The sequence below is a fragment of the Macaca mulatta genome, chromosome 8 (genome assembly GCF_049350105.2).
Source record: "Macaca mulatta isolate MMU2019108-1 chromosome 8, T2T-MMU8v2.0, whole genome shotgun sequence".
Classification (NCBI taxonomy): domain Eukaryota; kingdom Metazoa; phylum Chordata; class Mammalia; order Primates; family Cercopithecidae; genus Macaca; species Macaca mulatta.
In genome coordinates, this window is record NC_133413.1 from 10,626,148 (window position 1) to 10,652,676 (window position 26,529).

Sequence of the window (26,529 nt, forward strand, 5' to 3'; positions counted from 1 at the left end):
TGTTTATGGCTGAAGGGTCACTCCAGAGGGTGGATTGTGGCAGACACTGCTTGTGATCCATCCAGTATTGTTCTCTCCTAGTCCTTTTACAAGAGAATTCCCATTTTGTGTGCGTGTGGGGCGGTGCCAACAGCAATGTACACTGTTAAAAAAAAAAAGGACATTTCGGTGCCTCCCTTGCAGATTGGACTAGTCATGTGACATGATCCTTGACAGCTTTTCTGGGCTTTGGGAAGCCCATTTACCCTTTATCCCTTTCTTTCCTACAGCAGGGAATGCTGGGATGATTGCTGGAGCTCTGGCAGTCATGTTGCAAGCACACGAATGGGCATCCCATCCCGGGGTCCCTGGTGACAGCCAAGGCTTGCTGCACTGGTCACTGATTCTTAACTCTTGGACTTTCCATGATGTATGAGAAGGAAGCACCCACATTTGGGTTGAGCTGCTGTTGCTTGGGCTTAGGTTTCCACATGACTGCACTAGGTGCTATAGGCCTGAATTGCTTTGGCTCAGGTTGGGTCAAATGAGGTTGTGAGGTGACCCAGGCAGCAAGGGGCTCTCGTTCACAGAAGTAAAGTGATTTGCCAGAGCCAGGAAGTGGGGGTGTTGAGGCCTCAGGATGTCTCCTTTTGTCACCCATGTGAGCTGCACCTCCTACTTCCTCTCAGATCCCTGAGAAAGGGACAGTCAGGCCGTCATCTTGGGAGACTTTTCCAGGACTGGGGGAGGGTGGGAGCATGGGGGTGGGGGCTGGGAAGCCTTCTCATTAACGTAAAAGGAACTCCCATCAGGGACAAATCATCGTGCTGAAACTCGAGTCTACCCCATGGTGGACACTTTCTCAGAACATCAATTTGGACTTGTGAGCTCGCAGCTTGTTAGACAGGTCGGCAACCTTCATTTCTCTGGGGAAGGAGCAGCCAGAACATAGGCCTTGCTCCCAGGTTACCATAAGCCCAGGCCCCTGGAGGTGGCAAGGGGAAGATAAACAGTCCAGAAAGGCCATTTTCAGGACACAGTCAACCTAAGCATGCTTCAAAGCAGGCGTTCATTCATTCACTCACTCAACAAATGTTTATTGAGCCCTTAACAGTAGCCACACTGCTAAGAGCATGAGCTACAGAGATGGCCTGTGAGGGCTTATATGACGCTGCCCTGACTTCCGGCACCATCTGGTGTGATCTCCTCTGCTGAATCCCCACTGCTGGACTTTCCATGCTGTGGGCGTGCTCCTGCTCATGCATTTGTGCCTTTTTCTCCTGTCCAGAACACTGGTGCTTGCTTGGCCAGCTCACTTTGGCCAAGCCTTCATCCAATGTCACATCCTCAGATTGCATCCTCCCAGCACGCCTCTGCAAAAGCTCCCCTTCCTCTCACCTCCCCATCCAGCTTCATCCTCCTCCCCAGCAGGGTACCCCTTGCCCTGGACTGGTTTACTTTGTGTCTGTCTTCCCCACTAGGGTGTTACTTAGGAAAGCAGGGTCCTGGCTTTGCTCCCTGCGGGGACCTGTGCCCAGAGCAGTGCCTGGCATGGAGTTGACCCTTCCAATGTATTTGTCGAATGAAAGCACCCAGGCGAGTGTCCAGAGCTCCCAGGACAAGGGAGGAGTACACCATGTCACCAGCCTGCACCTGGAATGTGAAGACAGAACCCTCAGGGGACTGGGATGGAGGAGAGGTGGGCCCTGCCCCAGATGTGACAGCTGGCTGCAAAAGGTGACTCTGCACCTGACATAGAGCAGGACTAACTGGGGACTGAGGGTCTGGCAGAGAGAGAGGAGATGAGCTACCTGGGGCTGGCTGGGGAATCACTGTGTCTGGAGTCAGGGCAAGTGGGAGGGTGATGGGACCAATGGTGAGGTGGGCAAAGAGGTGGGCGGTGGGGGGAGGTTGAGAGGAGCCATCCCTAGCACCACCCTCACTTTAGTGTGGGAAAGTGCAGTGTGGAAGTGAGCTTTAGCACTAGGGCATGCACCCCGGCGAGAGTCTTTTGTTTTTAATAGTTTCTTTTTAATGGCTTGTTTTAATAGCTTTGGTTTTTAGTTTGTTTTTAATAGCTTCTTTGGTTGGGGAAGGATGGCTGTGGGTGATTCCTGGAGCCAGTGCTGGCTCAGGGCTCTATGTAAGAAGGGGTGAGCCTCCAATATCTGGACAGAAGTAGCTTCTCCAGTCAGGAAGGAGGTAGAGAAGTCACATGGACAGCCAACACCCTCTGCCACAGTGGCATCAACCTTCTGCCTGGAGATAAGGAAATGTTGGTTGGAAAAGAGATGTGGCAGGACACTAGGAGGGTAGGAGAGGTGGGGAGTTAGGGCTCTTAGTGAAGAGGTTGGAGGCAAGAGTGAAGTGGAGGCAGTAGGGAGTTTCAGGGAAGATGCTACCAGGACACTCCTCAATGTACGGAGGGTTGAGCCTGAGGGCTTGGTGTGCAGGGCTGCATACTGGTCACCCCCAAAGGTCCTCCGTTGCAGGGCTGTGAGCTAACCTCAGCTGCCTTTCCTAATCCCAACAGATGATAGACGAGAAATTTGGCCATAGTAAACCAGACTTGGTTCTAACTAGGTGAAAGCGTTAACCCCCAAATGCCCCCAGGGATCTGTGGAGAGATGCCAAGTTCCCTATCCAGTAAGATGGGGCTGGAGCCTGTTTACCTGAATCTCTGAAAAGAGAGAGACCTCAGTCTGATTTCCACTTTACAAAACAGAGCAGAGATGAAGTCACTGTGGAGGCGGGGGTGGGTCTACAGAGGTTTGGAAGTTCATCTGTAGAGAACAGGACACCAGTGATTCCAAGAGTGGCCCTGCAGTACTCAGACCCACATGGAAACTTAATTTCATCAAAACCTGTCCTCTGTATGCCTGGGAGAGCTGGCACACTGGCTGGAGGAGTTCCGGTCAAGGCCTCTCCTGGAGGGGAGGCCGTGGCTGGGAGGTCAGTGGCTGGGGAGGGTTGGCCTGAAGCAGTCTTTGGAAAGGAGGGAGCGATCCTGGGAGCCTGAGAGGTGAAAGGAAGAACTGGAGACCCAGAACCTTAGCCCGTGAGAGCACTGCATGTTTATTTGGTATCTCTTGTGCCTAGAACAGTATCAGACACATAAGCAAAAACCAGATCCATATTTGTTGAATTAATGAAAGAAAGAATCCCCTGATGATAGTAATTTGGCGAGCAGCAGCCTTGGGGGTTTACCAGGTTACAACTGGTCGGGCACTTCGGAAATGAGCCCAGGTTCTCGAGTCCGCTCTTATCTGTGGTTCTGTTGAAAGGGGAGAGCTGAGCTGCTGGGGACTGTGGGAGTCACACAGAGAGGATGAAAAGCTGGGAGGACGAGGGCCCTGAGTGTGTGAACTCATGGTGTGAGGGGGGAATCATGTCCTCCCAAACTTACATGTTGGAGTCCTAACCCCCATTCCTCAGAATGTGACTGTATTTGGAGACAGAGTCTTTAACGAAGTAAATAAGGTAAAATGAGGTCATATGGGAAGGGCCCTAATCCCATAGGACTGATGTCCTTACAAAGAGAGGAGATTAGGAAACAGACACTCACAGAAGGACAGCCATGTGAGGACACAGGGAGAAGACGGCCGTCTACAGGACAGGAGCGAGGTTCCCGGAGAAACCAGCCCTGCCAACACCCTAAAGTCGGACTTCCAGACTCCAGAACTGTGAGGAAATACGTTTCTGCTATCTAAGCCCCCGGTCTGTGGTCCTGTGTTATGGGAGCCGAAGCCGACTGCAGTGTGGGTGCCAGCCTTGTAAAGGTGTGAGCCAGGTTGGTGGCTCCCTCCAAAGAAAGGGGAAAGATATGATGGCTCCCAGGGCAGATATGTGCTTCTCCAATGACGCCTGGGAAAGAAGAACCTATTTGTTGGGTTTAAAAATGGTGAATCTATTGTCGGTCAGTACTTAAAAGAATACAATGAAAGGAATTATTAAAAATGTATTAGACACACAAAATGTGAGCCAAGCGTCCTTGCACTTGGATATCACCACAAAGTCAAATTGTTCTAAGTTTCTCAATGCATACCCACGATGTCTGTCCTTATCCCATTTTGTGTAGGTAACAAACTGCCCACAACTCACTGTTAGCTGCAATTCCTTCTAGAAGCATTGTTCTAAAGCCCTGCCACTCATTCCAGGATTGGTTTGGCCTTAGAGATCAGACACTTGGGGAGCTGTGTCCTGTGGGGACACAGCGGGGAGCTCCGAGGGGTACTGTGAGCCACACCCCCATTGATGGCGCCCTGTAGAGGCCACTCATGAATGGCCTGGCTGCCTGCAGCTGGGAGCTTTCTCAAAAGTAAGGAGGAGAAAAATGAGCATCTTTCCCATCCAGGAGTAAAGAGGGGTGCGGAGGGGGAGGAAAGCGAAGAATCCAGATGGCAACAAGAAGACAAAACTCCTAATTCAACCACAGCAGCCACCTCAGCTCTGCAGTAAAGACTTGGTGGATTTCCTGTTGAAGTCAATGTGAGCTCACGTGACTGCAGAATGTTGCTTACTGTGGTGTCTGGGTAAAGGTAATCATAGAGACAGAACTATAACAGGACACAGAGCAGCTTCTTTCAGGGAGATTTGCTATTCCTCTGCAACTAGCAGAGGAACAATGTTAATAATAGCTCACCTCCTATTATCCTGCCCAAAGGTCCATGGAGACGGTGACTCGGGGAAGCTGGTGAAGATTTGGAGTAGCAACTGTGAGGGCTGGACCTGACCAGAGAATGAGAGAAACCTTGAAAAGAGCATCGAAGACTGAACCAGGGAATGAGAAAAACATGGAGGAAATGAATCAAAGTCTCAGTTAATGCTGAGACCGTGAATTTGAAGTAACTTAAATCCACAGAAGTGAGCAAATTCTTCCAGAAGCTTCCAACTAGTGCAGTGGAGGAGAGGAAGGTAGGTCGTTGCATTGATCTGCAAGAGAGTGTGTGAAGTGTGTCCCATGAGAGTGGGGCTAGGCAGAGAGCCTTGGTAGAGCCGGGAAGCAGGAGAAAGCACGGGAGCAGCATGGCTGAAAGGCTACCGGGCAGTCCTGTGCTGAGAGCGGGAGAGGAGAGAGCTGTACGCGTAGGAGATAGTGGCCTGAGACTGAGCTCTTTGAGTTCAGGCTTCTAGAGCTGGTCACATCTGCGTGATAAAGCCTGGGGAACGGATGGGGAGTGAGTTGGTGAGCTGGAGTGTGGATGGAGGGTGTTGGGTTGAGGGGATCTGAGGCCAGGTTGTGGGCTGGGTGCCACACAGACATAGGGGCATCAAGGAACAGTGGCATTTCTAAAGTGGAAAGGGAGATTCTGCACGGCCAGGTGCCAAACTCCTCATGAATGAGGGAGTGAGTCCATGAGGTCCGAGGACAACAGCAGCAAGGAGCTGCCAATGGTGGTGGAACCTGACAGGGGGGTGTGCCCTTTGAAGGAAGGAGGGGCTGTGCCCACGTGTGAGAATGATGGCCTGGCAGCGGCAGTTTGTGGAAAACCAGCCCATCCCTAGGAGGGGCTGTGGTGGCAGAATTCCCTTGAGAACAGCCGAGGAAGTGACGGTCCAGAGGCTGCATTGTCCTGGGCTGTGCCAGGTGATATGGAGCCCACTGTAGTTCTTACTCAGTGCGTAAATGCCCCGTGGCTGGGTTTACATACCGGTCCCGGGAACTAGGCCCCAGTGACAAGCTGTGGCTCCTCCTCTCACCTTTTTAGGACCTGCATTGTCCCCTCCCTCCTGCATCCTCAGTCTCTCCCCATCACTGGCCGCTTCCTTCTGTCCCTAGGCAGGCACAGGCTGCCTGCTCTGGCTACCATCTTGTTTCTTTCCTGCCTTGCATTGGCTACTTCCCAAACAAAAGATTTGTAATTCCTGCCTCTATTTCCCCACCACCTTCTCACCTATAGTCTCTCTTCTGCCCTCTCCTCTCAACTGAACAGCTCTCTTGAAGGCCACCAGGGCTCCCTGCACTGCCAAGAACTGGTGCCATTTCCCTTTTCTTCTCCTGGGTGTCTCAGCAACCACGGCTGGGTTACCATTCCCACACCCTGCAAACACGCTTAGCCTGTTTTCACACTGCTGTACCCTCCTACTTCTTGACTCTTCTCTCTCCATTCCCTTTTTGATGCTTCATTCTCTTTCTTATATCTTTAATAAAATCCCTTCTTGGGGCTATGCTGTTCTCTCTACCCAAAGCACAGTGTATTGATGAGATGCGTGGAGGCCATTGCCAAACTGCCTAGACCCAAATTCTGGCTCTGCCACATACCGGCCAAATGACCCTGGGAAATTAGTTCTCATTTCCATGACTCGGTTTCCTCACATAGAAAGTGGTATGATAATACCTACCGCCTACAGTTTTTGAAACTCTAGACAGTGGCTGCTGTATGATAATTATGAAGCCTTTCTCCTCCAGAGCTCTCCTGTCTACCCCTCTCTATCTCCAGATAAGGCACATTTTAAGTCTTTGTCAGACCATCCCATGAAATTAGTTTCATTTGGAGTGAATTCATGTTCTCATTGCTGATTTTGTTGACTGTCTTTCTTTACATCATGTTTGTCATGTGATTTTAAATGTTGGTTTCAGGCTCACCTACAGTAGGGGGTTTGCTTTTGTTCTGTTTTCTCTCCCCCTCTGTCTGCTACCCTCCCTGGGTAGTAGTTTTGTGGCAGCCCTCATGCAGTTCCCTAGTCGGAACTGAGTCTCCTAGTGACATTTTGGGAGTTCTTCTTCTACAAATATATTGGGGGATATTCTAGACCCAGTCACCAGCCATGCAGCTGAATCTTTTTGATTCCTCTTACTTATAATACCAATGGCTTCTTAGAAACCAGGTAATTTTTATAAGTTAGAATAAAGGTTATTAAACCCAGTAGTTATCAGCTGAAGTCCTGATTTTTCATGCAGAGTCCAGAATATGAGTAGCACAAATATATTTCAGATAGTTTATGTGTATTATACCAATGGCTTCCTATAAACTGGGGTTTCTCAATCTCATCACTGCTGACATTTGGGGCTGGGTAATCCTTTGTTATACAGAGGGTTGTCCTGTGTATTGCAGAGTGTTTAGCGGTGTCCCTGGCCTCTATCCACTGGATGTTCGTATCACTCCCCCTTCCAGCTGAAACAACCAAAAATGTCTTCAACCATTGCCACGTGATCCGTGGGCAACCCCTGATCCACCAGCAGACATCTAGTATCATAAAGCCATGCCCCCACACAGGGGTCAGCATTCCCTTTTACAGCTTCTGTGTCTGAAAGCTATGCAGGAGCCCAACCAGCCTGCGGTCTCAGCCCTACTCACTGCTTTGTGCTTTTCTTCTAATTTTGGGCAATAGAGATGTTTGCCTTTTGGGGAGTATAGGGGGAAACCCTAGTTATATCTTTTTGTTGTTCCTTTGTTTCATTTGGTCCCTCATGGCTATGAAATTGGAGCAGAGGGTATAAATTCATGCACAGATACACTGCTTCATCTGGATCAGAATGCCCTCTCCTTTTCATCCTTCAAGAATGGTGTCCTCCTTCCAATCATGACAGGCTTTCCAGCTTTGGAATATTTATAGCACTTACTGTCAATAATAGTCACTTTACATGTTCTGCTTTCAGCCACTCAGAAGGGTTGTCAAAGTCTAGGACTGGTATTTGACTTGCTGGCTTATCTCTTGCGGCTCCAATTTGATGTTGGCTTCTCTGAGGTTTCTTTGCCTATTCAGTAGTGGCTAAGAGGGCAGGTGGAACATAGTAGGTGTTTGGGAAACATAGAGCCATGAATCTCTTATTGGTTGGTACAAAGACCTCTGAGGCTCAGGTTCAAAAGTTCTAGCTACTGTCTTGCAGCTTTGAATCATTGAAGTAGGTTCTCTGTAGTACAAAGGCTATTTGACCATGCAACCCACAAAATCAGAGATATTACACTTGGTCATTCTTGGAGGTAAGGTAACTCTGGGTCCTAATTGCCTGGGGACTGTTGCAGTTTACTCCTGTCTTCCAGATGAAATTGATAATGTCCTGTTTCACTCCCCCAAAGTGCCTTGGTTTAGCTGATAAAATATGCGGTAACCCCACTTTGAGGCCACTAAGTATACTCTCCTTACTTTATAAGTGTGGACAGTGAACAGATTATATTTTCCCTTTACTTACAATGTTTTCCCACATTCCCTTGGGGAAAAGAAGCTAGGTGAAATGTTTTATTGCCACTCTATGCTTGTTCATGGATTTGGATGAACTGGCATTCACTGAATAGCAATGACTGCTGTACACTTTGCAGGTAGGTGCTCAATACATGTGAACCAAACATACATCATCTGAAATGCCTTTGCGCTGCTTGTATTCTGTGCTCTGCATGAAGCATCTGGACTTCAGCTGATCACTACTGTGTTTGACGATGCTTGTGCTAACTTATTACAATTACCTGGGCAAGCCTATCTTTCACCTACAGTGTGGTCTGCACCCCAGAGCCCACATCCACGCACATCTGATCACTGGGACTGACTTGCCGTGTCTGTTGGCCAGAAGCCAGCCTTAAGTGATTTCATTTGTGGAACCGATCAGTTCAATGCGGACAACACATACACTAAATCTTTGCCTCTTGATGGCAACACATCCTGAGTCCCCACAACTTCCACAGGCTGCCCTTCCACCTAGTTAATTTCTAGGGAGGAAAGAGGAAACTGCCAGACTGGAAGTCACAGTTTGTCCCCTGCCTCCAGGCGGCCCTGCACCTAAACGTGTATTCTAAACAAACAAAAAACAAAAAACAAATTTCCAGCCCTTCAAGAGAGTTGATTTGAAAATTCCAGGCTCCCGTGGTTCCCCATAGGCGCTGCCAACCTAAAACCAAAATGATCCCTGTTGTCTGAAATGAAGAAGGAGGGCCCTCCGAAGGGAAGCTGCTGTTCGACTTTGGCGGAGAAAACAGCTGAGGACGGGTTGACTTCTCTGCTGCTTCTTTTGGGCCTTCATGTGCTGCCTCCTGTCCGATGCAATATCGTCGTGTTTCCTTCTCTGCTTTCTTCTGGGAGATGGAAAACAGTTCCCCACCTTTTCCCTGGTGTCCCCCACTCAGGACCTGGAGTTCCTGCCCAGTACCACAGTGGGCAGGGCGCTCTCCCAATCCTGCAGGCCTGCCATGGCCCACCCAGATGGCTGGAACACGGTGGGAGTTGCTGGTGTTCAGAGGGCTCCTCTGCAAGCCCCCAGGCTGTGTTTAACAGTCTTGACAAGTGTACCCTTGGGCAGACGGCCAGGAACAATCCGTGTAACCCCACTAAGCTAATTATCCTCTCTGCAGATGGCCTCCCGCACTAATCCTCTTGGGTTTGCCATAATCCAGCTCCCTCTGGGGAGAGTGGCCAGGGTGGCAGGTCTCTGTGCAAATGGACCATCTGTTGGAGCTCAGGAGGCTGGGCTCCTGCCCAGGGGACTGGGGCCTCAGGCTCTCAGGCCAAGGAGAGTGGCCCCGAGGACTGTCCGGAGGAGGGTGGCCAGCCCTGCGGCCCAGGGGGGCTGAGCCAGTGGCAGGGAAGGAGGCGGTGTCCACATTGGCCTGACTTTCCTCCGAAGGACGTCCCCCTGAGGCTTAGGGGCTCGGGGGAGCTGAGCCATGCCCTTGTTCTCCCTGGAGGACGGTGAGTCAGCAGCTGCCTATGTCCCACAGGGTCAGCCAGCCACCCGAGGGGCAGAGCGCCTTGGCTCTGGGAAGTCGCAGCAAGTGGGGAGGCGTTTCAGCCTGAGAGCCTGGGAGGGATGTCTTGAACAGGATGCTTGTGGTGACGCAAGATCGGGTCTGTTCTGCAAGGCCTGCTGGGCTGTTTGGGAGCAGATCATGTTTAAACACGGCGCAGTGGAGTTGTAGGTTTCTGCTCGTTGATTTACAGGATGTTAGTATCACAGCCTGTCTGGTTCTCCCACCTGGACCTGGAGGGTGAGCAATGCAGTCGCCGGAGCCAGAGAGGGAGAAATCCCTCCCGAGGAGTTCTTGGGGCTCTTGGAGAGGAGGGAGAGGTGGGCCGCTGCCCCTTGACTCCTGCAGGGTGGGGTCGGCTGGGGTGGGAGCAGGTTCTGGGGAGAGGTCCAGTTTGCTTCTTAGAGGACCCAGACTTCAAGAATCTCTGAAGATCCAGGGCAAAAAAGAGAGAGTGACAAGGAAGGGGCGTGGAAGGTCCCTATAAATGAGGTCACTGAATTTTCTCTACCCAGCGTCAAGGCTGGCATCCTGGGCCCATTTCTGCAGAAGAGACTGGACCCGGACAGATGAAGTCATGGAAGGGCCACAAAATCAAACCAGGGTCTGCTCTTTTTGTGGTAATAACATACCCCCAGCGGCCGGGCAATTGCCAGTCTCCTGTCCCAGTTTTCTGGTGGAGAAACTGAGGCTTAGGGGAGATTGGTGGTTCCAAGGGCAAGTGAACAGAGATCCATGGCCCAGACTGGGTTCCTCAGACCAGGTCCAGCGCGGCTGCGGCTAACTGTCCCTGTGCCTCAGCTCTGTACTTCCCCATGGGGCATGCCCCACAGCCAACTCATCCCCCTGCCCCAGGCTCCCTCCCCAGCTGCTACACAGTGAAAGCTTGCAGGAGGTCGCGGGAAGGCACCAGGACTCCTTCCCTGGGGGAGGTGCACAGCCCAGAAACGCATCTCAGATGGTGAGAACACACCTTCGAGTTGGGCACTCCACACCATTCCTTATGTACCCTCTCGGTTATATAAACATCTTCCAGAAATCCTCTTACAAATTCTAGTGACCTCAGCCAGGCCTGTTGCTCTCTTCTAACAGGAGGGGACAAGAAGAGCTGGTTGCCGTTTTTTGCACCTCTGTGCTTAATGTGTGTGTGTGGGGTTGGGTGTGCACGTAAGTGTGCATGTGTGTACAGGTATGTGTATCCACATGTGATGTGGGTATGGGTGTGTGTACATGAATGTGCATGTGTATATGGGTGTGCGTGCATGTGATACATGTGTGGGGGTGTTTGTGTGTGTGTGTGCACATGAGTGTGCATGTGTGCACAGGTGTGTGTGCCCACGTGATGTGTGTGTGTGCATGTGATGCATGTGTGGGGGTGTTTGTGTGTGTGTGTGTGCACATGAGTGTGTGTGTGTGCACATTAGTGTGCATGTGTGCACAGGTGTGTGTGTGCCCATGTGATGTGTGTGTGTGTGTGCATGTGATGCATGTGTTGGTGTGTGTGTGTACGTGTGTGTGTGTGTTGGAGGGAGACACCTGGTGTTTTGGAGGGATGCCTGGACCTGCAGTCACAAAGCACAGACCCCCTGTGGCTGGCGATAGACTTCTCTGCTCCTTTGCTTCTGGGTTTTGGTCTCTTAGGTGGAAATCAAGGGGGTTGGACTAAACAAGCCTCCGGTTCTTTCCAGCTCGATGGCCTGTGCTTGCAGCGTTCAACAGCTTTCTCAGCTCCAAGTTAAATAACCCGTCCCTGTAACCTTCCTCTGTAAAACACATTTTCCAATCCTTTAATCATCTTGGTTACTTTCCTCTGAACTCCCTCCAAGAGACCTGTGTCACTGAATAAGTATGTCATATAAATTAGTCAGTAAATCAATCTGTCAACAATAGCTCTTGAGCAACCACTCTGTGGCTTGCTGAAGGTGCTGGGCTGATACAATCCAACCACACAGGAACAAAAAGAGTTTTCACGCTGCCTCAGACCAGGAGTTCATTTGTCCAACAGTGGCCTGAGGCACTGGGCACTCCCTGGGATGTCGTCGATCCCCAAAGACCGAAGCCTTCCTCCAACATTAATGTGTGAAAATACTTTAGGTAACATTAGCTGGACACCTGCTCTATTCAGCGCTCTGCTAGGCACTGTGCTAGTTACAGAAGTGAGCATGATGACCTTCAGGAAGGGCAGTATGCGTGGAGGATGGGAGGAGATAGGGAACCAGCGGGGGACGTGGGCTCAACGTGGAGAGCCGGCCACCCTCAGGCTGCAGATGCAACCTTGGTGTTCAGATGTGGGCTGCTTTGAAGGCTTTTTTTTTTCTTTTTTTTCTTCAATACAGAAGGATCAATTCTAAAATGAGGTAGCCAGAAACATTTAGAATTTGGAGAAAATCAGACTTTCGTTCAAAGAGTGATTTCACCACTCACTGGCTACGTGAACCTTGGGCGACTCATTGACGCTTTCCAAGTCCCAGATTCTTTAAGATACTGTGGGGCTGGTTATACCCAGCAGGAAGGAATATATGAGTTAGATGACATCTCATTCGTCAAGTGTGTGGTGCCTAGCAGGAGATCTACATGTATAATCCGCTTTCTCTCCACCACTCATGATGGATCAGTTTCTGAACAGGCCCCCAACCCTTGTGGATGGATATCTATATTGTCAGCCGGACTGTTAGCTGGGGCTCTAAGTTCTATGAGTCCACTCTGTGATGTGTATCATATTACAGGCCCTGCTTTTTTTTTTTTTTTTTTTTTTTTTGAGACAGAGTCTTACTCTGTCGCCCAAGCTGGAGTGCAGTGGCGTGATCTCGGCTCACTGCAACTTCCGCCTCCCGGGTTCACACCATTCTCCTGCCTCAGCCTCCCTAGTAGCTGGGACTACAGGCGCCCGCCACCACGCCCCGCTAATTTTTTTGTATTTTTAGTAGAGACGGGGTTTCACCATGTTAGCCAGGATGGTCTCCATCTTCTGACCTCGTGATCCGCCCACCTCAGCCTCCCAAAGTGCTGGGATTACAGGCCTGAGCCACCACGCCAGGCCAGTCCCTGCTTCTTGATCCTAAAATAATTTCCTTCAACCCTGAAGGACAGTCTTTTATTTATAGTGGAGTCATGTGTAGCTTCATGATGGGAACGCATTGTGAGAACTGTGTTGTTAGACAGCTGTGTGCTTGTGCGAACATCATAGAGTGTACTTGCACAGAACTAGATGGTGTTGTCTATTACACACTCAGGCCCTACGCTGTAGCCTATTGCTCCAAGACTGCAAACCTGTACCGCATGGTACTATACTGAGTACGACAGGCAATTGCAGCACGATGTGAAATATTTGTGTTTCTAAACATGGAAAAGAGACAGTACAGATACAGTATAAAAGACTGAAAATATGGCACAGCTGTATAGGCAGCACCATGATTATCTCATGCGGCACTGTCATTGATGAGGTCTGTCATTGACAGAAATGCCATTGTGTGGTGCGTGACTGTGTACTGTATGCCTCGAGATTTTACAGTAGTGGAACAATAGCTCTGAGCATAACCTTTTTTTTTTCTTTTTTGAGACGGAGTCTCGCTTTGTTGCCGGACTGGAGTCCAGAGGTGCGATCTTGGCTCACCGTAACCTCTGCTTCCCGGGTTTAAGGGATTCTCCTGCCTCAGCCTCCTGTAGCTGGGACTACAGGCATGTGTCACCATGCCCAGCTAATTTTTGTATTTTTAGTAGAGATGGGGTTTCACCGTGTTGGCCAGGGTGGTCCCAATCTCTTGATCTTGTGATCTGCCCACCTCAGCCTCCCAAAGTGCTGGGATTACGGACGTTAGACACCACGCCCAGTCTGAGCATAGCTTTTATTTCTGTGGTTGGGTTCCACACTATTTTTTAGTTTAGCATAAATTTGCTGTGCTAGAAAGAGCACTTGGTCCTTGACCAAGGCCCCAGATTCACCTGGCAAGGTCATTTTAGAAAAATCACAGAAAGCACTGTAGCGTTCCTCAAATGTGAGTGTGAGCAGAATCACCTGGAGGTTTTGGTAAAACACAGAGTGCTGGGCTCCACCCCCAGGTAATTTGCATTTCTAAGAAGTTCCCAGTCCAGGCTGAGGCTAACGGCCCAAGACCTACACTGTGAGAACCTCTAGTATTCATAGAACAGCCCTGGAGTTTAGCGGAGCTTGGCAGAGTCAGTTGCCCCTTCTGAGCCTGCTTCCTGATTTATTAACCTTTACCTTACAGACTAGACCTCAAGATGATAATTAGACAAATTATCCCAGAGCACTTTGCAAACCATAAAACACTATAGCTATTAGTGGCTTAATGTTCCCCATTAGCTTTCACTTGCTCACCTATAAAATGGGGATAGTAATGGCAATTTTTATAAACATTAAGTAAGATGATCTACATAAAAGCACTTTGTAAAGTGTAAAGAACTATGGAGTCAGCCGGGCGTGGTGGCTCATGTCTGTAATCCCAGCACTTTGGGAGGCCGAGGCAGGTGGATCACCTGAGGTCAGGAGTTCGAGAACAGCCTGGCCAACATAGCAAAACCCTGTCTCCACTAAAAATACAAAAAAAAATTAGCCAGTTCTGGTGGCATGCACCTGTAGTCCCAGCTACTTGAGAGGCTGAGGCAGGAGAAGAATCACTTGAACCCTGCGCAGCAGAGGTTGGCAGTGAGCTGAGATCATGCCACTACACTCCAGTCTGGATGACAGAGCGAGACACCCTCTCAATTAAAAAAAAAAAAAAAAAGAACCACAGAGGCTTGCTCTTATGACTGCCCTAAGCCTCAGTTTCTGCATCCCCAATGTGACAGAAGGGCCACTGGGTCCACTGGTGTGCCAGCCTTGGTCACGTGACAGCTCATTATCATAGATGTGGATAACGCAAGTTTGCATTTAACACCCTGGCTGACACCGCTTTGTGTCTCGTTGGCCCCTTTGGTCAAAGCTGTATTTTGGGAGACTATTACCAGCTAGGATGCTTCTGCCTGTGGGAAACAAAATTCCCAGCTAAAAGTGGCTTGAAGAATGTGGGGTTTGTTGTCCTAACGAGAAGTCCAGAGGCAGGGAAATTTGGGGTTGATTAACTCTCTGGCTTCATGAGTAGAGACTCTGGGGTTCTCTTGGCCTGCTCCTCATGATCACGTGGGGGCTGCAGCAGCACCCAGCATTCCACACACACATGACAATCCCCAGAAGCAGGAAGAGATGAGTTTCAAATTCATGTCTCTTTTGATGGATGAAAGCACTTTCTCAGAATCCTCTCATTGGCCAGGGTTGGATCACGTGCCCTACAATGAGGGGAATGGAACTGCTTGATTGACTTAGGCCAGCTCATGTTCAACCCCTGTGGCTGAGAGGGGCCCACCAACTGCAGGCCACCCAAACAGACTTGTGACAGCAAGAAAGAGGTGGTGCAGGAGTGGCTGAAGGGGAGGCAGCCAACAGTATCAGCCGCATCTACTATCTGTTTCTTCCAGGGAGAATCACGGGCATCAGGAAATTGCTTGCACATCTGTAATCCCATGTGTTGTCCTGGAGCCCGAAGCACAGCCAGAAAGGGGCCCCAGTGGAATTTCCAGCTAATTTTTTAATATTTTTAGTAGAGATGGGGTTCACCATGTTGGCCAGGCTGGTCTCGAACTCCTGCTTTCAAGTGATCCACCTGCCTTGGCCTCCCAAAGTGCTGGAATTATAGGCATGAGTCACGCACCTGGCCAGAAGCTTCTTAAATAGGTATTTGTGAGCCTTCCCAAGAGAACACTGAGCTCTCTGGGAGCCAGGGACAGCAACCCACCATCGAGCAGCCTCCTGTCCTGGCTGGGGCAGGCTGTGGTCTAGCAGGTCACAGTGAGACCACAGCCAGCGGGACTCAGCTGGCCACAGTATTTCTCAGGCAAAGTCCTTGATCCTGAGGATTCACAGATGAAGGTTGAAGCCTTGCTATCATGTGCTGTGTTTCCTTCTAAACTGAACATAGTCCTAGTCCCTAGAGTAGGCTCCCGACACTTGCCCGAATGCTTCAGAAAGAAACTCTAATGGCCGTGAGTACAAGCCTTTGGTCAGCAAGAGGAAGAGGAGAATGAAGAAGGACTTGAGAGTAGAATCGGTTTTGCTGGAAGAAAGTCATGTCTGTGGGTTGTTTGAATCTCACGCTTCCTCCTCTGTGAGAGCTTTGCGAATCCACTGGAGCGGTGAATCCAGGAATTTTCTAAGGAAGGGAAAACCCCTACAAGGTTTTTTATTAAACAGAGAAGGCTCCTGTCTGGGCTCAGGCGTGGCCCTGAAGCTCTGTACGAAAGTGGGGCTGGGTGGGGAGGGCCTACACCCTCACTGCGCTGGCCCCTCCTGCCTGAGCAGTGGATGTCTTTGGCCCTGAAGCTTCCTTGCAGCTCCTGTGAAGCATCATGGGAAACCGTGAGGATGAGACCATCAGGGGCTTCTCTAGTGATGGTATGCGCAGGATAGAGGAGGATAAATGCTGGGAACGGGGCCACTTCGAAGAAGACAGAGAACCCAGGGCCTTGGATGGCATATTCCCAGACCTGCCCCACTGTTCCTCGTGATGTTTATTTTAAAAGCTTGGAAACGCATAGCGGATCTGTGCTGGAACGCACGCTGCAACTGCTGGGTTTCAGAGCTGTGGGTCTCAAGCCCACTTGTGTGTCAGACTTGCCTAGGACACTTTATAAGCAGAGCAGCTCTAAGGGGGCACTGGGAATGTAAACTGAAAAACAATAGCAGCCATTAGAATAGGTACTATTAAAAAAAACAAAAACAAAAACAGAAAATTGGCCAGGCATGGTGGCTCACACCTGTAATCCCAGCACTTTGGGAGGCCAAGGCGGGTGGATCACCTGAGTTCAGGAGTTCGAGACCTGCCTGGCCAACATAGTGAAATCCCATCTCTACTAAAAATATAAAAATTAGCAGGGCATGGTGGCACATGCCTATAGTCCCAGCTACTTGGGAGGCTGAGGCAGGAGAATTGCTTGAACCCAGGAGGTGGAGGTTGCAGTGAGCCGAGATGGCACCACTGCACTCCAGCCGGGACAATGGAGGGAGACTCTGTCTAAAAAAAAAAAAAAAGAAAGAAAGAAAAAAACCAGAAAATAACAAATGCTGGCGAGGATGTGGAGAATCTGGATTCCTTGTGCACCATGGTGGGAATATAAAATGATGCGGCTGCTGTGAATAGCAGAATGGAGATTACTCCAAAAAATTAAACGTACAATTGTCATAGGATCCAGCAATTGCTCTTCTAGGTATATGCCCAGAAGAATTGAAAACAGGGTCTTGAAAAGCTGTTTGTACATCTTGTTCATGGCAGCATTATTCACAGTAGCCAAAAAGTAGAGATAATGCATGGACCCACCAATAAGTGAACGGATAAACAAAACCACTGGCATATACATGAGGTCGAATATTATTCGCCCTAAAAAGGAAGGAAATGCTGACTCACGCTGCAACACGTTAAAACGTTGGAGACATGATGCTAAGTGAAATAAGCCAGTCACAAAAGGATAAATACCGCACGATTCTGCTTTTGTAAAGTTCCTAGAGGCGTCAGATTTACAGAGGCAGAAGGCAAAATGGTGGTTGCCAGGGGCTGGGGAGAGGAGAAATGAGGATCGAGTGTGCAAAGGATCCAGGGCTTCAGCCCGGGGTGATGGAAGGAGTTTTGGAGATGGATGGGGGTGATGGTTGCATAACAATAAATGTGCTTAATGCCACTGGCCTGTACACTTAAAAATGGCTGAGAGGGTCAATGTTGTTAAGTGTACTTTACCACAAATAAAAAATAAAAACCCGAACAGTAGCAACGACAACCGTAGCAGGCTCAGCTGTCACAGATATGTTCCCTGGGAAGAAGGTTAGAGGGCAGACATTCATTAGGATTTGTACTTGGTTGCCTTGTAACCACTTTCCGTTGTAGGAAGGCCCCGGAGCAGGCTGGATGGGGGAGAAGCTGGGCTGCCGTGGCGCCTCAGTGGAAATGCGGCCACTTTTACAGGGGTTCTGAAGGCGGGACAGCTCTTTCCTGCTGCCCCAGCCTGGGGGCCGGATGAGGATGCATGGCCTTTACAGCCCCTCATGGATCTCTGTTGGTCATGCACTGCCTTGCCAGGGGTTCGGCCTTGGGCGAGGCTTTCTTCCGCTGGAGCGACCCCCTAAGGAAGCTGACAACTGAAGGGGGGAGGTTGGCATTTGAGAAAAGGGACTGCAAGTACCTAAGAGCTGGGGACACACAATAGGCCTTTAATACCCATCTTTGTTTAATCTTCACTGTGATCTTCATGGCCTCTCCGCGGAAAGCAGTATTATCCTTGTTTTGTAAGGAGGGCGTGGAGTAGATAAGTCAGTGGCCTAAAGTCACGTAGCTAGTAGGTGGCTGAACTGGTTTACAGCTGTCCTCAGTGCTTGTGTGCCACCCGTGGGTGTGGGCAAGAGAGGCCCTGCCTAGGCCCTGGACCTCAGAGGGGCTGGCTGGGTCCCCTCCGTTCACACCACTTCCTAGGGGACAGGGAGTCCAGAGGGCCAAGTGGACGTGTTATCCTCTGCCCCATCTGGAGCCCACACTGGGGACCTGGAATTCCCTGGGTGTTTCTAGGGCCTGCGTCACCTCTTCTCTGGCTCCATCCTCTCATGGGCTTTGATAATGGGCAAAATCCCAAATGCCCATTAGCATTTAAGATGCCTAAATGGCTCCTAAATGAAAGTCGAGGTCTTAGGAGAGCATACAAGGCTTCCAGCAATTCAGAAAACCAGCCCTGGTGTCTGCTTCTGGGGTGAAACCCCAGCTCCCTCCCTAGCACTGCATCAGTCTAGGTAGTTTAAACCTCTGAGCCTCCATGTCCTCCACCATAAAATGGAGATAGAATAGCGTGTCCCTCAGGAGTGTGTGGTGACAAAGTTGGCATGGGAATGCAAGGTCCTCGGCACAGCGGGCTCTCTTGGCAGCCTCGTGGGCGATGCCCGCAGGACCCTGTTGCCCTTCCCATTGCAGCCTGGTTCTTGTGTGTTCCCAGCTTACACTTTAAGCTTGGAAGTGCTGGGGCGGCGTCTATCCTTTTCTCTTGGTGACCAGCGGGACGCTCAGTCTGCCCCTGCGGAGGGAAGGAATGGAGAGGGCAGGGCTGCTCGCAGGGGGTTGAAGAGATGAGGCGTTCTGTAGGGGAAGGGTGGCCCAGACAAAAGGGAGGAAGAGAAAGGTCAGGTGCCATGCTTGTCATGCCCCGTGGGGCCTGGTGCAGGGATCAGAGGTTCCTGGTGGCCGACAGGTGAGCGTGTCCTTCTGACTGGCCTAATTGACTCTGGAGGGCTGGACTCGCTTGCACTGGTGCTGTCACTTGCAGGTGTCCGTGTGTTTGGTTGAGGACCTGGAGGCCCAGGGAAGCCCAATGCTTGCAGCCTCGTGACTCCTTCTCTTCCCAGAGGCCTTTGCTCCTGGCAGGACACGCCCATGGCAGCGATTCCGCAGCCTGACTGTGCTTCCGAGTCACCGGGGTGCTTGCTGACAGACTTCCCATCCTCCCTCCAAGGGCTGGGCTCTGCTCTACAAAGTGATATTGGACATCTGTGATGTGGAAAACAGCCCGTGGTGATTAGGATCTATTTGGTGTTGAAGGCTGACATTTGGAAACCACTAATTTAGAAGGGAGTCATAAAAATTAATTTACATTTTTACCTTTTCCTTTTGTGTCCCTCATTCTTTCCAAAATTTGAGGCATTATAGACATTTTTGTTTGTTTGTTTGTTTGTTTTTGATACAGGGTCTCACTCTGTAGCCATGCTGTGGTGCAGTGGGGCCATCATAGTTCACTGAAGCCTCAACCTCCTGGGTTCAGGTGATCCTCCTACTTCAGCCTCTCCAGTAGCTGGGACTACAGGTGTGCACCAGCACGCCCAGCTAATGTGTTTATCTTTTGTAGAGATGGGATCTGGCTATGTTGCTTGAACTGGTCTTGGACTCCTGGCCTCAAGTGACCCTCCTGCCTTAGCCTCCCAAAGTGCTGAAATAACAGGCATGAGCCACCAGGCCCAGTCCTACATTACAGAAACTTAAGAGGTCAGTGAGTGGGGTCACTGAAGTGTCAAACAATGTTAAAATAAGTGATCATTAGTGCTAAAAATCGGTCAAACTGGTTGTTAGTGTTGTATAAAGTAAATTATGTGGCTGAATTTTTCACCATTATTGGTAATAACAGCCCTTGTACTTGTGCAGAGTTGTAAAATACGATTCTCATCCCTGGCTGTACATTAGAACCCCATAGGAAGCATCAGAAAGATATTAGAAAGGAGTTGAATAGGCCTCTCTGCAGGGTGAACCCTGGCTGCATTCCTGGGGTGGCTGGTGCGGGAGCTGTGGGTGTGGCTTCAGGGCCCCTCCTGGTGCCAGCTTCACAGCATCACCAGCCTGTGAGAGGGGTAGGGTTTTTGTTCTGGTTTTGTTGATGGAAAAGGATTAAAAAGCTGAGGTCCAGGGAGGTGAAATAATTAGCCAAAACTAGAGAGGGGAAGGACTGGTGCCTGGGTCTCTGTCCAGCATCACCTTGACCCATCAATTCTCAGCCATCACAATTCTCTGCACAGCCAAGGGCTGGGGGATTTATACCCATGTGGCCTCGTGTGACCCTCCAATGGTCAGGGCCAGGCATGAATAGATCAGCCCAGCCCAGAAGCTCAGCTGGGGCTGCTGTGTCCTGGAAGGCTTCCTGTAGGGTCATAGAATTTCAGGATGGGCAGATTCTCTAGGGACTGCCTTGTCTAGCCTCCTCATTTTTTTTTTTTTTTTTTTTTTTTGGAGAAGAAAGTCTGGAGGTGTGATGTGACATCCCTGAGTCCTTACTGCTCAATGAGACCAGCATGTTGGTCACTCAGTCCCAGTCCTGAGGGAGTAACCCTGTGATACCAGGGTTGCCCTGTCCCCGAACGGAGCTTGGGGCCTGGTTGGTTAAGATGGCAGGGGGCAGAGCGCAAGCTTATGAAAGAGGTAGAATTGAGCCGAGTGCTCTTGGAACCCAACATAGCCTTCTTCACCTCCCAAACCACTCCCTGGCAATATAATCCTTGTTGACAGGCGCGGGAAGGTTCTACTTCTCCTCTGACTGCCTCCCAACCTCCTTCCACCAACCTGGCCGTGTCTGCCTGCTTGATAGAGACTGTAGCCAGTTTTGTTGCCCTGGTCTTGCAGATCAGTTTCTGGTAACACCCTGGTTGCTTCCATTCTCTGAATTTCCATGGTGCTATCAACATGTTCCTGGAACTGGATGCTCTGCCCTGCACCACCACCTGCCCAGGTGAGAGGCAGCCAGCGAGGCCCCAGGCAAGGCTGCAGTGTTTTTCCAGCACCCACATTAGGTTGTTGGCAGCACCAGGATCTTCTCTTTCCTGGTGCAGGGATTGGCTTTCATCTCCCAGGCAGGAAAGACCACATTCCAGCTTTTCCCAGACTCTTTGCTACTTGGCAAAAGAGTCAGATGGAAAGACAGCTTTTTTTTTCTTTTCCAGTACATTACCTTAAATGCTTTTCTCTTGTTTCTGAGAAGCTGAGAGTGTATCTCTCATCCCTGATCCCTGAATCTTGAGGTAGTTTACAGCAGATTGGCCATCCCATGGCAGATGTTGGATTAGGAGAGGTCCCAGGAGGGGAAGAACTAACATTGAGACCGACGGTGTACCAGGCACATCTCAGCCTGCAGTCAGAATCAGACTTTTTTTTTTTTTCTAGGCAAGGTCCCACTCTCTCACCCACGCTGGAGTGTGGTAGTGTGATCATGACTCACCACAGCCTTGACCTTCCTGGCTGAAACCATCCTCCCACCACAGCCTCCCGAGTAGCTGGGACTCCAGCTGCATGCCACCACACCCACCTAACTATTGTGTTTTTTGTAGAGGCAGGGTCTTGCCATGTTTGCCCAGGCTGGTCTCAAACTCCTGGAATCAAGTAGTCCTCCTGCCTTGGCCTCCCAATGTGCCGGGATTATAGGCGTGAGCCACCATGCCTGAAAAAAATTTTTAACCCAAATCTTTACTGAAACCTTCCTAAGAGGCCCCAAGGAGATAATTCCATAGCAAAACATCCACAGCTATTCTTCATCTATCTTCTCCCTCCAAAATTTTTCAAAACACTTAAAATCTTCTTATGATCTTAGCTGGTACTACTCATTGTTCTCTCCTCTCTTCCTTCACTTTCAACTTCCTAATCGTTGTTATTTTTTAAGTTTCTCCAGAGCTTTCTAATGTGAAAAAATCCACACACTCTCTACTCTTTTGATTCTGCAAACTTACTTATTACCCTTAACCACAACCAAAACCCAGGACAACAAATTTCCTTTGCTCTGTGGGGAGTGGGAATGGTCAGGGGGAAATGAGGCAGAGAGCAATGTGATGAATTATATGGTGCACCAATTAGGATTAGATTTGATTGTATTTAATGGAAAATAAAACTTGAGTGACTTAAACGAGAAATTCAGAGGCAGTCCAGCGCTGCTGTGATGTCTCTCTGATCACTGGCATCCGAGTGCCTTTTGTCTTTTGTCTTTAGTGCTAGGTTTCACTGTGGTCACAAAATGGCATCTGTAGCCCCAGCCATTGCATATGTGTTCCAGGCATCCGGAAGAAGCAAGGAGAAAGGGGGGAAGGGTTTTAGCAACCTTTCAAGAGGTTTCCTAGAAGGTCTTCCAAATGACTTCCAGTTGAAAATTATTGACCATCCTCACCTGGAAAAGAATTTGGGACAGTAGTTTTATTAACTGTACCTATTGCAGTCCCCCAAAATAGGAATTCAGTGAGTAAGAAAAAAAGGAGAGTAGATATTAACAGTCTTTACCATACTTCTCTGTCACTCTTTGGACTTTTTAAAAACTTCTCTGAAAAAAATTAAACCTTTCATTTTGAAATAATTAATTATAGATTTATATGCAGGTGTAGGAAATAATACAGAGGGATCACCTGTAGTCTTCACCCAGTTTCCCCCACTGGTAACATCTTGTAAAACTATAGTACAATATCACCACCAAGACATTGACATTGATCTGGTCAAGAGACAGGGCACGTCCATCAGTCACCACAGGGATGCCTCCTGCTGCCTGTTATAGCCATACCCACTTCCCTCCCAGCTCCATTCCTCCTTAACCCTGGTAACTGTTAATGTATTCTCCATTTCTACAATGTTGTCATTTTGAGAATGTTATGTAAATTCAATCACAGTGTAGGTAAACATTTGGGTCCAATTTTTTGTGTGTATCAATAGTTCATTCCTTTTCAATGCTGAATGGTAGCATTCCATGATATGAATGTACCAGTTTGATTAAGTCTTCATTCTTTGAAGTATATTGGAGTATTTCCAGTGTTTGGCAGAAAAGCTGCTATGAATACTTTTGTACAAGTTTTTGTGTGAACTTAAGTTTTCATTTATCTAAGATAAATGTCCAAGAGTGCAAGTGCTTGATCATATGGTCCATTTTTCATTATGATAACGTTGAAAATATGCAAAAAGGTTAAAAGCTATTTCTTTAACCTATAGGTGCCATCATCTAAAAATAGCACTGTAAAAATTCTGGAATGTTTTCTCCTCACATCTTTTTAAAATGTGTATTTCGTTTTTGTTCTCATGTTTGTATGTGCATTTGTGTGGATAGGCAAAGTTATGCTGCTGTGACAAATGACCCCCAAATCTCAGTGGCTTATTCCAACACATTTATTTCTCATTGATACAAGGTCATTGTCAGTCCAGACAACCCCCAGGGGTCGCTGTCTTGTAGATGGTGACTCCAGGATCCAAGCTGCTCTAGGATTTGGGCTCTGCTATTCTGACTGCAGCAACATGGTAGTGACACATGTCATGTCTGTTCATATTTCATTGGCAAGAACTTCTCTTATGACTCCATCTAACTGCGAGGGACAAGAAAACATGCAAAGAACATGGAAGAACATGGCCCAGGGTGGGATGAGCCGTGGCACTGCATCTGCCATGCAATGTATGAAAAATGTATTTTATTTTATGGGTTAGTATTATTTAGTCAGGCATGGTGACGTATGCCTGTAGTCACAGGTACTTGGGAGGCTGAGGCGAGAGGATTGTTTGAATCTAGGAGTTTTTCCGCCTAGGCAACACGGAAAAACCTCCTCTCTACAAAAAATATGAAAATTAGCCAGGCATGGTGGTGTGCACCTGTAGTCCCAGTTACTCAGCAGGCTGAGGTGAGAGGATCGCTTGAGCCTGGGAGGTCAAGGCTGCAGTGAGCTGTGTTTACACCATTGTACTCCAGCCTGGGTGATAGACCCTGTCTCAAAGACCCTGTCTCCAAAAAATATATAGCACAATCTTGGAATATTATAGCACAAACTATTACGACACAATCTCTTTCCTACATCTTATAGATAATTATTATTATTATTATTATTACTTTGAGATGGAGCCTCGCTCATGTCACTGCTGGAGTGCAGTGGCATGATCTTGGCTCACAGCAATCTCCGCCTCCTAGGTTCAAGTGATTCTCCTGCTTCAGCCTCCCGAGTAACTGAGATTACAGGCACCTACCACCATGCCTAGCTAATTTTTGTATTTTTAGTAGAGACCACCATGTTGGCCAGGCTGGTCTTAAACTCTTGGCCTCAAGTGATCCGCCTGCCTCAGCCTCCCAAAGTGCTGGGATTATAAGCATGAGCCATCACACCTGGCCACAAAGTATTAAGAAACAAAATTAGAATGATTTTCAGCATATAAAATAATCTTGATCTTTTCTTTGAAAATTTCTGTTACCTGCCTGGGAAATTCACTTATGTAAAATGGTTCATTCACCAACTATGTGAGTTAGACGAGAACTCACTGTCAGAATAGCATCATTGCTAAGACAAAGAAACAAACGAAGTCATTTGGATCATGCAGCTTTACCCCTTGGGCCAGTGTAAGGCCATTATCAATCTCACCCTTAAATCCTCCAGCCTGTTTTCATGTTTTCTTTCCCATGATGGGTGTCATCCTGAGATAGCTTTGTTTTTTAGTTTTGTTTTTAAAACAAACTAGAACTAAAAGACAAACAAACAAAACACCTGACCATTTAGAACCCTGTAAATACAATAAATAAATCGCATATGTTGTATTAAAATGTATCTAATAAATAAATAAATACACCCCATGTGACATTCTACCAACACCATCCCCTGAAAAGAGGAAAATAATGGAGGAACTTTGTCCTTTCGTCTGGAAATACTTTTCATTTCATCTTTTTCAAGTTAAACGTCATTCATCTTTCAAATTTGTTGTGTGGGGATTCCTTGAAATAAAGGTAGTCTATGTACAGTTCAGTCAAGCTTTCCCTGAGGTCATGAAACAGAAAGGCTCGCAATAAGATTCTTCAGTAACATGGTTTATTCAACAAATTTAAACTGGCCAGGCACAGGGGCTCACACCTGTAATCCCAGTGCTCTGGGAGGCTGAGGCAAGAGGGCTGCTTAGCGTCAGGCGTTCAAGACCAACCTAGGCAACATAATGAGACCTCCATCTCTACAAAAAGTACAAAAATTAGCCGGGTATGGGGGTGCATGCCTGGAGTCCCAGCTACTCAGGAGGCTGAGACAGAAGGATCGCTTGAGCCCAGGAGTTTGAGACTACAACAAGCTATTATTGTGTCACTGCACTCCAGCCTGAGCAAGACCCTGTCTCTAAATAAATAAATAAATTCAAACAATCAGCAAGAAGCAAAGGAAAAGAGGCAGGACAGGTTAACACATGGAGGATAGAGCCACGTGGGCAGATTCCTTGGTTGTACACTGCTCGTTTGTCCTGTCTCTTTCTCTCTCTGATGCATGAGCCTTTCCCACTGTTGACGGGGTTTTGAGGAGCAGAATTGAGGGCAAGCAAAGGTCTCCACAGAGGCAATGCTTGCTTTTTTCCTTCCCCCCCCCCTTTTTTTTTTTTTTTTTTTGAGACAGAGTCTCGCCCTGTCATCTAGGCTGGAGTGCAGGGTACGATCTTGGTTTACTGCAACCCCTGCCTCCCAGGTTCAAGTGATTCCCCTGCCTCAGCCTCCCAAGTAGCTGAGATTACAGGCATGCACCACCACGCCCAGCTAATTTTTTATTTTTTAGTAGAGCCGGGGTTTCACTGTGTTGGCCAGGCTGGTCTCGAACTCCTGGCCTCAAGCAATCTGCTGGCTTCAGCCTCCCAAAGTGCTGGGATTACAGGTGTGAGCCACCGTGCCTGGCCCATGCTTGCTTGCTTGCTCTTTCAGGGAGTGGAGGCAGGAACATGGGTCCCACTGCCCAGCTGCAGCTTCTCAATGATCCACTGGGCAGCAAAGGGGTTTTATCTGTGTCCCTCCGTCTGGAGAGCCCCCTTGTTTGTCCTCAGCCCTAGTTCCAACTATTCCAACCCTCAAACAGTTCAAGTATAAATTTGTATCTAATTTTGTGGGGAAAAAAAATAATCAAGGGAATTATTGCAATTCTTCCTTTGATTTTTTTTTTCCCACATGAAACTGTCTCAGATTCCTCCTTGAGTCCCCAGCATTCAGGGGAAGTTTCTATTTCTTGCTTCCGTTTGTACTTCTAGCATCAAGGCTACCCAAACTCTTTTCCTCCACCAGACCTCGGTGGGAATCACACGTGCCTGTGGATACGTGGAAATGTGTTTGAATGTTTGTTTCATTTGCATGGGCAAGCTTACCTGATATTTTTGTGTTCACGTGTGTAATCGATGTAAGCCCTACCTGAAACTAACAAAATACTGCGTTAAGCCTGACAAAGTATAAACAAAGCAGGTATTTCCCAGTTGTTCCCGCCATGAACTGAGGGCGCGCTTCCCAGGATCAGCGGCTGTGCCTCGTAAGCTGCTCTGGCCTCGCAGGCCACCAGCTTCTGGGGTGGGCACCA

General features: G+C 48.7%; 1 protein-coding gene across 2 annotated transcripts in view; it reads left to right on the plus strand.

Moving 5' to 3' along the window:
• Window positions 1-9,420: 9,420 nt before the first annotated feature.
• The window catches only part of RP1L1 (RP1 like 1), a 53,283-nt gene continuing 36,174 nt past the window's right edge, over window positions 9,421-26,529 (plus strand). For both annotated transcript variants that reach the window (XM_077942986.1, XM_077942987.1), the window contains exon 1: window positions 9,421-9,600. The gene's annotated coding sequence lies outside the window, so the exon portion shown is untranslated. The remainder of the gene's footprint in view (window positions 9,601-26,529) is intronic.